Here is a 13,091-nt window from a genome sequence, read left to right as displayed (position 1 = left end):
GAAATATGTCTGCGGGAAAATCATGAAACTGTGACTGCCTTACTGACATAAGAGAGTTTTAAATGAAATAGTCCTGTAAGTGTGTATATTATTTTTTTTGGGATATAGGATTTTTAAGCACATTTGGTACCCTGCTGCAGAAATACTGCTGAGCTGAGGCGGAAACATGGTGCGCGATTCTTGCACAGGCGTGTGGCAGCTGACCAATCAGAGAAGAGTGGACTTTTCAGGGGGAGGGCCTTAGAGAGCTAAGCTAAAACAGAGCATTCAGACAGAGAACAGAGGAGCTGCAGTATGAGAATAAACAATGTGTTTTTTAAACATTAATCCCTGTAAACCTTTTCTACAGGACAACCAAAATACATGTATGAACAGGAAAATAAGCATAAAATGTGACTTTTGACTAAGAAATCAAAAGAAACAAGGTATTATATGTAGTAGTGAATGCCATGTTCATCGCTGAGTAGACATCTGTTGAGGTGATTTGATCACAGGTACGCTGAAATGAAAACGTCTTAGTCCTCCTCTTAGCAACTGCTCCGCACACAAGCACCTACACACAGACGCACACACTCATCCAGTCACTCTCTGATGCACATAAACACACAAACAAACACGATCTAAGCAGATACCGGCCTGAGTCTGGGGTTTGTCCGCGGGGCTAAACTTAGCAAGCTGCGACCCCTCACCCCAGCTTCCTCCCTTATAATTACAGGAAATGAGTCCAGCCAATCAGAGCGGAGATATTTGGTGCATATTAACGAGCTCAATAGGAGCAGTATTTGCGGACTAGACAGGTAAATGTATGTGTGTGCGTGGTGGGCAGGTTTGCTCGGGTTTGCAGAAGCTGCAGCAGCGTTCTGCGTGAATGCAGAAGAAAAGTAACACCAAAGTTTTGAGTTTATCAGCTCGCACTCCAGATTGAAGCAGTCTGTCGTGTAATTTGAGCACGGCGACCGTCAGACAGAGCAAATGGTGGAGCTGCAGGAGACAAACTGTCAGAGATTCGGTCCCAGACAGACTTTTTATTCAATGTCTTTTCCAGCTGCCAGGACATTTTTTCATGATTTCCTTTGTTTTTTCTTTTCTGCACACATGCTGAGGAGCATCTCATGTCGAGGCTTTTACATCTGTCTTTCACTCACTGTACTGTATCTGTCATACACACCCATACGTACCAAAGGAAAGATACAGTCACACCGCTGTATTTTCTTTGTAACAACAACACTGTCAACACAGATGCTGCCTGTGATGCAGGCCTGTGCTTGCATTTGTTCCACGCAGCCTCTCTGGGGGATATATAGAGAGACTGAGCGATCACTTTGTGGCTCGCATTCCTTAAAGTTCTTGAATTTAACTCGAGTTTGAATTTCATGGCTGAGCTAGTCCATCATTATGATCACTGGGAGAATTACGCTGTATCTCCTCTGGCTCCCATCGGCTAGGAAGTGCGAGCGAAATGCATCCGATCTCGTTCCACTTAGGAACTTCTTACCTGTGGGCTCCTCGACAATTAATACAGATGAGGGGCGAAAAGAGAGGCAGCAGAAATGACTTAAAGCTGCGAGCCGCTCTGCTCTTTTCCCTGGAAGGTCAGCAACCATGTGAGAGACATCCTGTTATTAGAGAGAGGGAGAAAGATGAAAAAAAAAAGGAGGAGAAAGACGTACAGGATGAGTGGGGGATGATTGAAGATCGAAGAGGAGAAGAGGATAAGGGGTACTTTGCATGATTGGGTGAAAGTCAAAGTGGAGAAATGACCTGAGCTTGAAATTTAGTCTCAGCCCTTTCAGTTGTAGATGGCGGATATATGAGCTCCTTCTAATAACTCGACTTTTTTTTTCTCTTCAAGAGAAAGACAAGTGCTGGAGCTCCGGCTGGGTAAAGTGACAGGATGCTTTCTGATGTCCGATGTTTGGATGGTGAGTATCTATATCTGCCTGACCGAATCTCGCGGAATTCTTTGCAATTTCTTGATTGTAAAACTGAGACGTATTGATAAATCTTCACTGCAAACTCTCAAATGTAACTTCAAGAGCTTTTTCCGTTGATGCCTCAAACCGATAATATCGTGAAGAGAGAGTGAAATCCAAAGCTAAAAGCTGTATTGATCAAGATAGACTGAGTGTCGATTCTCCTGCAGCAGAGGTAGTATCTGGCAGGGCCGATCCCGTGTGTGGGTGTTTGTGTGTTTTGGGATTGTAATGCCGTCTCGGCGGCAATTTGCCCCCAAAGTGGCGAGCTAATTGACTTTCTGCTGAGCATGTGGATGGCTATGTAAAATAAACCGCACCGTCTCTAATAGAAGCCTGTTTTCCCCACTAAAGTATCACGCGAGACACCGGCTCCGTCTTCTGACTGGAGTGCCCGGAAATGAATGAGATCAACATCTGATAGAGTGTAGTGAATTTTAGAAACCCTCAGAAGCTTTCATTTCACCTGAGTAATTTACCATAGCGGCGCAGGGCTTTTTTGAATGTAAGGAATGAGTATGAAGGACGAAAAATATTTTAATCTAACATCTGCCTAACCAACATATGACTTTACCTGTACAAAAGAGTTTCACATTGTAATTAAGGAAGTATTTCATCGCTGTGGTGCTCAGTTTTATTGTGTGATGCCAGACAACAGCTCCCTCATAAAGTCGGGGTAGATGGATAGAGTCACTGTATCATTTCCTTTGCTCTTCCTTGTCACTCAAAAAGCTGTTAACGTGTTGAGCACCAACATGCAAAACAAAGTCAGTAGAACCACTTCCCAACTCAGGAAACGGGACCGTGAAAGGAGCACGTGAATGCAGCATCAATGGTGCTGTGATCTGGGCGGTACTGGCGCATCAGGTTTTTAAACAATGGTGGCCCGGTGACAAACTTATCATGTAACAGCCAAACAACACACTAGAATATGTTTCTGAAAACATTTGAGGCGAGAAATAGGCAACGCAGTAACAGAACCCTGATTCATATTTGGTCGGCACCGCCTATTTTTGACAGTTTTATATGAGTATCTATAAGCCATCCCTCTCAAGATCCGACTTTTTTTTATCCTTTGTGTCCGTGGAAGCGACATGCAAAAATGCGGATTGTCGAAATTTAAGTTGTAATTCCCCAAGTTACACCCATACGGAAAAGATTACAGACTAACTGATGAATGATAATTCATGGCGAAGTGTTGAGGATGAGTTCAGGAGCCTCACGGCCGGAGGAAAGAAGCTGCGTAGTGGTCTGTCAGAAGCTTACAGTGGATACTTCTGTATCTTTTGTCAGACAGCAGCAGGGTCCCTTTAATACCAGAATTTTTTGATGCTTTCTGTTGCAGATTTGGACATTTCATCTGCATAGAATCAAAACTTCAGCTTTTTATTTTTTTAACGTAAGATATTTTAAAATATTAGCACATGTATCTAGTGCATCGCAGCACAATGAACCATTGTTACCCACAGATACAGTACATATACTTTTACCCCTTGATTTCAACAGTGAGCAGGCATGCTGCATTGTTTAATTAGCATTCCTTTTACATTAAGCAACAGACTTGCCACTACAGGACCCATCATAAACAAGCAAAATATGCTGACACAGCACCAACGCGGAGGCTTGGTGTACGGTCGGGGGCCGAACCCATGCAGGGCTGTGAAATAGAGAGTTACTGTACCTCGAGAGGACAATAGCAGCTTGTATATGTGGGCGAGGCTTTGCTCGGACTCCCCCTGTGACAGCGACCTGCTGGCAGGAAAGTAAAGAGGGCCGGAGAAGCCGAGCGCTGGTTTGAGTTGGAGAGTAACTCACACCCGTAAAGAATGTCAAGAATCCGTGTGTTAAAGTTCACACTGTATCACCATCTGTGGCTGGATCCCGGCAAATAAAAGGCAGCTGTGTGTGGGACTGATTGTGTGTGTGTGTGTTGATGTTAGCGTGCATTTGCTTCAGAAGATAGACTGAAAAAAAACGGAATATTGAAATTATGCAAAACATCACTACTGAATCTGAGGCTCATTGATTCTTATGTTTCAAGAGTGTGATCACATAGAAAACAGTCTGTCTCACTCTCATGCGGACACACATGCCTGGCAAGCAGGTAGCAGGCAGGATGACAGCCCATAATTATGACCTAACTTTGCGGTTTATTAAGAAAAGGCAGATCAGCTGGACCACCCAGAATCACAGCAGAATTCACCTGTTTCAGCCGAAAGGGAAAGTCCGAGATTCTACACCCTCGGCTGTGTTGGTTCAGAGCCGTGCCCAGCTGTGATCCAGTGTGTTATTTTGCTGATATAATCTTGGCTCGAGCTTACTGGAGTCTGTTTCGCGACACTTGCTTTCTTTTTCTTTTTTAAAGTTCATAAATCTTTTCTATCTGCATGGAGAAGAAGGGGCTCTGGGTTTCACCACACTCAAAACACATCCACATGATCTCCCCCGACAGTTTGATCTTTCAGCAGAGTAATCTTAGTGAAGCTTTGTCCTGGATTCTCGCATGTCTGTCCTACTGTAGACCTCAATCCGCACTGCGTCTGATTCATGCTTGTCCGCTAAATAGCAAGTGACAGCGAGTGCCACTCAGACTGTGAGACGAGATGGAGAAACAGATGAAATCGATTTCTGTCTTGCTCATGTTTTTCCTCCGTGTTCCTGATGACAGATTGTGAAAATTGGCTTCATATGTGCCTCTTTTTTCCCCCTTCCGCAGATTGGGGAGAGGGCAGAGGGCATTTGGAGTCGTACCTGTGAGGCCGTCTGCAGGGAAATGCGCTGACATCAGAGCTTTGAATTTTTAATCCCGGAGGATGAGGAGGATGCCGCGGTGACGATACAGAAGAAGCTGGGTTTGCATAGATCGTATCAGGTGAGTGTGCCCTCAGAGTGACATCTCTTATCAATGCAACGCTAATCCGTAAATTGAAGACTCAGTCACATCCTGGAACAAGCAGGACAGTAGCAGCAGTATCAAAGCTGATAACAGGAACAGCTGCCACTCTTGCTACGATATCGCCTATAAGGTGTTTTTGAGAAATCAGATGTTCCAGTGAGTGTATTTTCAGCTGCTATTGTAATATCTGGCTCCCCGTGGCACACTGCTTTATCTGGAAACAAGCTCACTCACACACACACACACACACACAATACTGCATCACTTTGCAATCCCTGTCAGGTCCTGGCGCTGGCTGCAGGATTAGGGAGCCAGCCATAACAGGTGACAAACTCATGTCAACACGTCATGAAACGGACTTAAACATTGGATTAACTCCATCACTACTGCAAACAAAAGGTGCGTCGCGTTACTGTAGGTTGCATGTCAGTTTGCAGGAGTTATTCCCACTCCTGTTTGCTGTACATACTGCATGTCTGTCATATCCCTGGTGGGTAGTTTCGACTCCAGCAGCTGCTGTTCTTTGTTGAAGCAGTTTGTGTTTTGGCACGAGTCGTCGTGATTTTCCAGACTTTCCCCCCAGTGACACTGTGAATGTTTTCTGTTTATTTTTGACCGGTTCTCCTGCAGTCTGGGCAGATATAATGTGTCCTTTTTGGAGCTCTATCAGGTTTCTCATGTTACTCTGAAAATATTAAAGTGCAGATGGTTGAAAATCTATTATAGTGATAGATACTGCTCCCATTCAGCCTTCAGTCACGTGCTCTGTTTGTGGTGCAGAGGCCTGATGTGATCACTGAAAGAAATAACAGACTCCCTTTAAATAAATTACTTAAAGCCAAATATATATCCGTGATATTAATCTTGCTAGAACGGCAGTGTGGTTGCGCCGTCATTATGTATTTGAGAAAGAACGTTGACGATTAGGAACCATTGGCTGTAGCTAGCTATCGTAGCTAGTGAGCTAACACCTTATCAGCTGACTGAAGTCTGCCTGCGACCTTATAGCAACTCCGGTTCAAACGTCTGCCTTCAAAGTCTTGATACAGACGTGAGGCATTTCTCTGCTTTTCAAATCAACTTCCAGGGTGGAAAACGAGTTAGCCACACCGATCATTCATTAGTCCTTCATCTTTAGTTACGGCTCTGTCCAGTCTGAGAAGAGACCAGCCCCTCTCCTTGTCTTTCCAAGTCCTCTGGTGGCTCTGGGAGCTTTACGTAGAGGAGCAGATCAGGTTACAACAAAAAGAGAGAGAGAGTAGCGGCCAGCTAACCTGCTACAGCCTGGATTGTTATTGCAGGTGTTCCAGAGCAGACACAGCTGTTAATTACCACTACGTAGCTCAACACGTGGAGCTGCAGTCACACATGAGCGGCCACGTACAAGTGCACGATACGCAGATTAGGATTTAAGGATCAGATGGTTCCAGGGGATGAAATGCCTTCTTGGTTTTAGAGAATCCTCTGGTTGAATCTTGTGTTTGCTTTGGCCTTTTTTTTTTGCTACGTGTATGTTTGAGGAAGGCTTAGTCGGTCAACCACATTTGTTTCACAGAGCAGTGGAAATGCATCATCCGGAAAAAGTGCTTTATCGTTGAGCGTGTGCATGCGAGACCAGAGACTCTGTTAAATTAACTGATTATCTTGTGTATCAGATGTGCATCATTTGGTGGACAGCTGCGTACGTTTGGCTTCGTGTTTTATCAACCGAGTTGATAACAATTCCTAATAATTGACATAATTCAGGTTATTAATTGGATTTTTGCAGAAATATTTACAGTGTATTCATTAATACAGTTGCTTGTATTAAGCCCTATTTGAGCAACATTATGTTCACATGAATTACGTCAATGATAGTTAATCTTCATCTCGAGTAGAGTAGGACTTATCTGATCCGACATCGCATGTAGTTCGGTTATTGGATAACGTTTGGGTGCACTTGGTTTGTTCAAATTTTTAAAAACATTGAAGTTGGTGCCTTAGTAATTAGCTCTTTTATACCTGTTTGTGCGTGAAGCCTACTTAACTTACATCAATTCACATCCAAACATTGAATTCATGCTGTTCCACTGGTCGACAGTTGATGATAAATGCCCCAACGAATGTAGTAAAACACCAACAAAGGCAGTGAAGAAGACGACTGCTAGCTAGCAAACATGGATGTAAACAATTCATGATATGCGGTACGTAACTAATACCTAAATGATCAAATAATTGTAGTGGAGTAAAATAGCGCAATCTTTGCCTCCAAACTGTAGAGGAGTGGAAAGTAGCAGAACATGGAAATATTAAAATAAAGTGCCTCAAAATGTTAAGTACAGTACTCAAGTAAATGTACTTAGTTACATTCCATCACTGCCTATAGTTTAATACATTTATGTGGAATACATTTAAATTTATTGCATTTTTGTATATTTTTTGCTCTTTTAATAAAAAGTTAATTCAATAAAAAATAGAAAAGGGGATTGGTGCATCTTTAATATCAAGTCACAGTAGTTTGTTTTATTGAATAGATCTTTATCACAGGCACGCCCCCATGTAAGATCAGTTGTGCCTCCTTTGCTCCACCTGTACGATGTGGCTTTGACCGACAGTAGTTCTCTTGTGCTTTTCGTAAAGGTCACGTTTAATTACTGATCACGCAGGTTTTGAGCATGGTGTGGCTTTATTGCTTTCCCGATTCAAGTCTGAGCCGGAGACACACACATACAGACACACACACATACACATACAGACACACACACACACACACAAATACAGTTTGTTCCTTATGGACACAAAGTGGTCAAGATGGTGGGTGTTCCCCACCTTTTACAACCTGGGTGTTTATTTTACTTTTTGAAAGTGCTGCAAATTAAGCGGTAAGTAACCTTGGGTGGACTGTTCCATGGGAGCACACGTGGGTGAGAGGGAAGGGGAGAAGAAGAGGGGAGCTGAGAGAGAAACCTCAAATGTGAAAATGGCTGGAACTCCGAGGGTTTTCAAAACAGAACTCAAGATTTCATTACACATACCTGGACAGCTGAGGGCATGGAAAAACCCCTCCCTGTGTGTGTGTGCGCACACACACAAATGCACTCAACAGCTGGGTTGGTCAGAGAAATAATAAGAATAATGTTAACTAAATAGAGCAGAGCCAACACGTGTCAGCTTCAGGAATATGCAGAACCCCGGTCATCAATCACAGACAGGAGGCCCTCAGTCTCGCTGACAGGCTCGGACAGAGGAGGGTTCTTTGGCCGCTCTTTGTGTGTGGACGGGCCGGTAGCATCTGTGTTCCCAGACCTGCCTGCAGCTCCCTGAGTCAGGTTTGGTTGGGACTCATCCAAGGCGTTTCAAGACTGACTGACGCTTAGGCATCGCATCAAACCAACGTCAACAACAGAGTAAAGCTAATGGTCCTCACTTGTCAATAAGGCCCTTTGGCAGCGCTCTGTAGGTCCTCCTCTGTGTTGTTTTATTAGGTCTCAGTGTCGGTGTAAGCTGCGGATCATGAAAACCATCTATGTGAGTGTGTGGTGGGAATATTCTCATGGTGGCTTGACAGTCTGCTGGTAACTGCAAGCAGTAAATTGGCCTAAACCAAGCAAAACAGAGCGAAGGGAGACAGACAGTCCTGAGGGGCCGAGCAGGAGTTTAGTCCCTAAAATTGAACCTTCACCAGGGTTCAGAAGGACAAGGAGGGATCGAGGGATGTAGGGATAGAAGGTGGGGGTTGGGGGATCCCCTAGCAAAGACAAAGCCCCCAGGGTTTCTTCTCTGAGATCTAGCTTCGTCTGTGTAAACATGTCTGGAATGACATACTCAATGTGTGTGCGTCAAATGTACTACATGTGTAGCCGACTCTGACTCTGTCCCAAGTTAAAGAATCAGACCACAGACGCTTTTAAAACTCACCAATTAACTCATCATATCTCATTTTAACAGACTTCCTGGACTCTGTGATGGTTGCCTGGACAGTGTCCCCCTGCATCCAGTCTTTATGCTAAGATAAGCTAATCACCTCCTGGCTGTACGCCTGCATCCACCGTATTTTCATTATTGATTAATCTATTGGTTATTTTCTTGATTAACTGATTAGTTGTTTGGTCTAAAGATATAGAAGAGGATTAGGGTTTAAGAGTTATGATTTTATTTAAAGGATAACTACCGTTTTTTACAACCTGGACCTTATTTCTGGCAAAATATATGGTCATTTACTCACCCAGATAACTTTGGTGTCATTCGGCGTCGTTCGGACGAAATTAGATCCAGTGTAGCGGCGATATATCCATATAATGCGAGTAACGGGGCATCGACACACAGCCTCTATATAACGCATTATCTGCCACGAAACTAGTTCATTTCACCAATATTTTGTTATGATATGCTAATGCTATTCCCCTCTGAGTCAGGGCTCGTCTATTGTCAACATCCGGGGTCTGTAGGTTGATCTACTACCTCTGACCTGGAAGATGTCGTCTCTGAGCTGGGCGCGCACCCGCGACAGCCCGGCTTGTTTACCTGTAGCTGCTACTGCTAGTTTGACCCCGGATGTTGATAACGGACGAGCCCGGACTCAGAGGGGAATAGCACTAGCATATCATGACAAAATATTGGTGAAATGAACTAGTTTCGTGGCAGATAATGCGTTATATAGAGGCTGTGTGTCGATGCCCCGTTACTCGCATTGTATGGATATATCGGCGCTACACTGGATCTAATTTCGTCCGAACGACGCCGAATGACACCAAAGTTATCTGGGTGAGTAAATGACCATATATTTTGCTAGAAAAAAGGTCCAGGTTGTAAAAAACGGTAGTTATCCTTTAAGTCCGAGAAAAAGTCAGAACTCAGAAATGTTTTACAGTGGCCTTAATTGTCATCCGTAAAGAAAAGAAAATTGCGAAATAATGTTTCCCAAAGTCCAAGATGTCATCCTCAATTGTTTTGTTTTTTGTCCACAACCCAAAGATTACCGTCACAGTGCAGGAAAGAAACCAAAACAGATGCTGGAATCAGAGAACTTTGCCTTTTTTTCCTCAAAAAAATTGCAGTTGAGAGCCAATCAATCAATCAGTCAATCAATCAATCAATTAATCACTGCAGCTCTACCTGGCTCTTGCTTCAGTTTAGCATACAGACATGAAAGCGGTATTGATCTTTTCATCTACTGTAACTCTTGGCTAGAATGCTTATCCAAACTGTCAAAGTATTTCTCAAGTCACATGGATATTTAATTTATTGGTGTGCATGAAAACGCAAACCACTGTCTGTCCCTAAAATCATAAATTAGTCTTTTGCGAACGCTTTGAAGATGCAGCTCTTGAACTGTTGTGGCTCTATTGTTTCAGTTGATATGTTACAGCAGAAACCCAAGCAGGCCATATTTCTCTTGTCCGCCGACACATTAAATACAGTGGACCCAGTACAAACGGAGTTCATCATCATCCTGATGTTCATAACCCCCCCGTGTGTTGAATGGATGTCTCACTGCGTCCAATCGTTTCTCCGCCCGCTGTCTGTCTACATTAGACACAGGGCGACGGGACAGCTGTCTCTGCGCCTCGTCTCGATCATTGTGTGCATGCACATGGATGCATGTGTGCCGTTGCAATAGATCTTGCATGGCAAATTAATGTTATGTGGCTTGTTTGACTGAGTACGCCCTCTCCCTGCTCCGGTCTCTGATCCTGACATCGGACCCAAAAGGGGAATCACCACCAAGGAATTTGGCAGGCTTTGATCACAGGGCTGTCCAGCGAGGGTGCGGGGTTAATGCACTGGGTGAAGAGGAAAACATGACACACTCATCTTAAACTGAAGAATGGGTTAAGTGTGATGCCAAAGCACAAGATTTATTATCGAGACAGTGGAGTGTGAATGGGCTTTGTTAGTGAGGCAACTGTAAAATTGCCTCCGGCAGTCGACTGTCAGTCAAATACAAGTACACAATTCCCTGCTGTGAAGCACAAAGAAAAGAAATAACAATTACAACTTCATCTTGAAGGCCAGAAGCCACAGATGACTGTCATAAACAAACATGATGAGACTGTAATTGCTTGTCATGACTGTTTACATTCTTTCACGCGGAGCCTTCAGATCATAAGAAAGTCAAAACTGCTGATTAGCATCCGCTCAAAGATGATGCATCTACTGTGCAAGATCATCCTGACATGTCAGTGACGCTTAACCCCGTTCTCAGTCTGCCTAAAAGAGCTCGGAGAGGAGTCAGTATCCCGAACATTCCTCCTGCAGCATCCTCGCATTAATGATGAACATATGTTCGGAGAGAACGGGGGTCGTGCTGTCAGGATTGCTCTGCTTTGACCGCTAAAGTTCATTTGATATTTCACTTTTAGACTCTCAATTAAAAGGCATTGTAGTCATGATAAAACCTCAGATGGATATAGAGTCTTAGATGCTCCGAAGATCCAGGGTTCATACCTCTGTGTTGGTGGGTCCTGCAGGTGAAGCCTCCTCCACACCAGCAACACTGAGACGAAGCTGAACAGGAACAGAGGTCCTGTATAAGAACCTGCAGAGTGGGAGGAAACGGCCATCCATCATGGACACCATGTGATGACATGTGTGACCCTGTGTCCTCTCTTTTTGCAGACACACACAGAATGCTGGTCGTCTGACTGCCAGCGCTTCACCTAGGATCACATTGTTTCCTCATTAGGTGCCATTCATCACTATGTCATAGTATGGAGAGAAAATAGAGAATAAAGAAAGAATAAATATTTTAAATTTACTTTTTCTGGTTGAAATAATTATCAAATAAACCTAATTAACTTTAACTTTTCATGAGTATTACCATTTTTTGCCACTTTATACTTCCATTTCACTACATTTTGGAGGCAGATATTGTACTTTTTACTCCACTTAATTTGTTTGATTACTTTAGTTACTAGTTACTTTGAAGAATGCATGCTGCCTCAGAGCCAAAGTGCATTTTTTAATCAGTTTATTTTGTCATACTTTTATAATACAAGTACATTTATTGCCTGAAAAATACTTTTGATAAGTAGATTTATTATCAGATACTTTAAGACTTTTATTGAAGTACTATTTTTATGGGTGACTTTCACTTTTATCAAAGCAACATTTCAACACAATATCTTTACTTTTATTCCAGGATGACATTTGAGTACCAAGTTTAAAACTAAGTTGTAGTCAAGTACAGTTACATTACTGAAATTACATTACTGAAAGTCAAACCACTGGTATTAAAATAATGCTCGAGTAAAAATACAAAGTAAAAGTACATGTAAAATTATCGACTTGAATCAAAGAACAAGTACCCAAAAAAATTACTCAATTACAGTTATGTGAGGAGATGTAAGTAGTTACTGCACCGCCTGCTCTCCCTTTTGAAACGAGCACTGTTAAAAAAGTGGAATTAATGAATTAAGAATAACAAGCTTCTCTTATCGTAGGCAATCACGTGCAATAGAGAGCCGAGCATGTGCAGGTTTTCCAACAAAACGCTGAAGCATCGTGGTGGAAGTTTATCAGTGCAAATGCAAAGCAAATCTTATTGCAGGTTGGAATTAAACCCTGCAGACGGAAGATGAAACTTTAGGTCCAAACCTTCCTCTCGCAAACCTCCCCAGTGATGACTCGTTCTCTCCTCACACATGTACCGCACTTTATCGGCGGACCCCTTAATCCACCACAGCTGGCGGATTGTAAATACAATTAACCCCAGTAATTGTGTGATGTTGACTTTGGGTTTTGTACACTTTCTCACTGACTGCCGGTAGCCCGTGCTCTCTGAGGATGACATCATGGGGTTTCAGGTTGCCCGCTGTGGCTTTGGTTCCCAGGGGGGTCGGGCGGGGGTGGGTTGGGGTGGGGGGGTGTCGAGCCTGAGCGTAGACCTGGAGAGCAGATCCTCTCTCTCTCTCTCTCTCTCTCTCTCTCTCTCTCTCTCTCTCTCTTCTGCTCAGACACATACATACACAGTCGGCTGACCTCTCCGCCACCTCCCTCTGAGCTCAGAGTTTGTTATTGGCTCGGTTATGATGTGTTGACGGATGAGACAGATGTGTGTTCCCCCGCTTGGAGATAGTTTGTCGGTGTTGTTTTCAAAGTTGAAAAGCTCTGGAATTAGCTGAGCAAAGACAATAATTCGGCTTCGTGGCGAGCTGGTCAGGTGGTTTTCATGTTTTAAAAAGCCTGGGACGTCACTTTAGAAATACTGTTTTGTCTAGGACTTTTTATTAAGTGTCTGTTTT

General features: G+C 43.4%; 1 protein-coding gene across 1 annotated transcript in view; it reads left to right on the top strand.

Annotated features, from left to right (window-relative positions):
• Positions 1–13,091, top strand: part of bmpr1bb (bone morphogenetic protein receptor, type IBb) — a 58,597-nt gene that overhangs the window by 3,106 nt on the left and 42,400 nt on the right. Inside the window, exons 2-3 of the mRNA XM_084383667.1 lie at positions 1,853–1,922; positions 4,690–4,845. The gene's annotated coding sequence lies outside the window, so the exon portion shown is untranslated. The remainder of the gene's footprint in view (positions 1–1,852; positions 1,923–4,689; positions 4,846–13,091) is intronic.

Source organism: Pagrus pagrus (genome assembly GCF_965226575.1).
Source record: "Pagrus pagrus genome assembly, chromosome: 19".
NCBI classification, from domain to species: domain Eukaryota; kingdom Metazoa; phylum Chordata; class Actinopteri; order Spariformes; family Sparidae; genus Pagrus; species Pagrus pagrus.
This window is presented reverse-complemented; position numbering and strand designations above follow the sequence as displayed.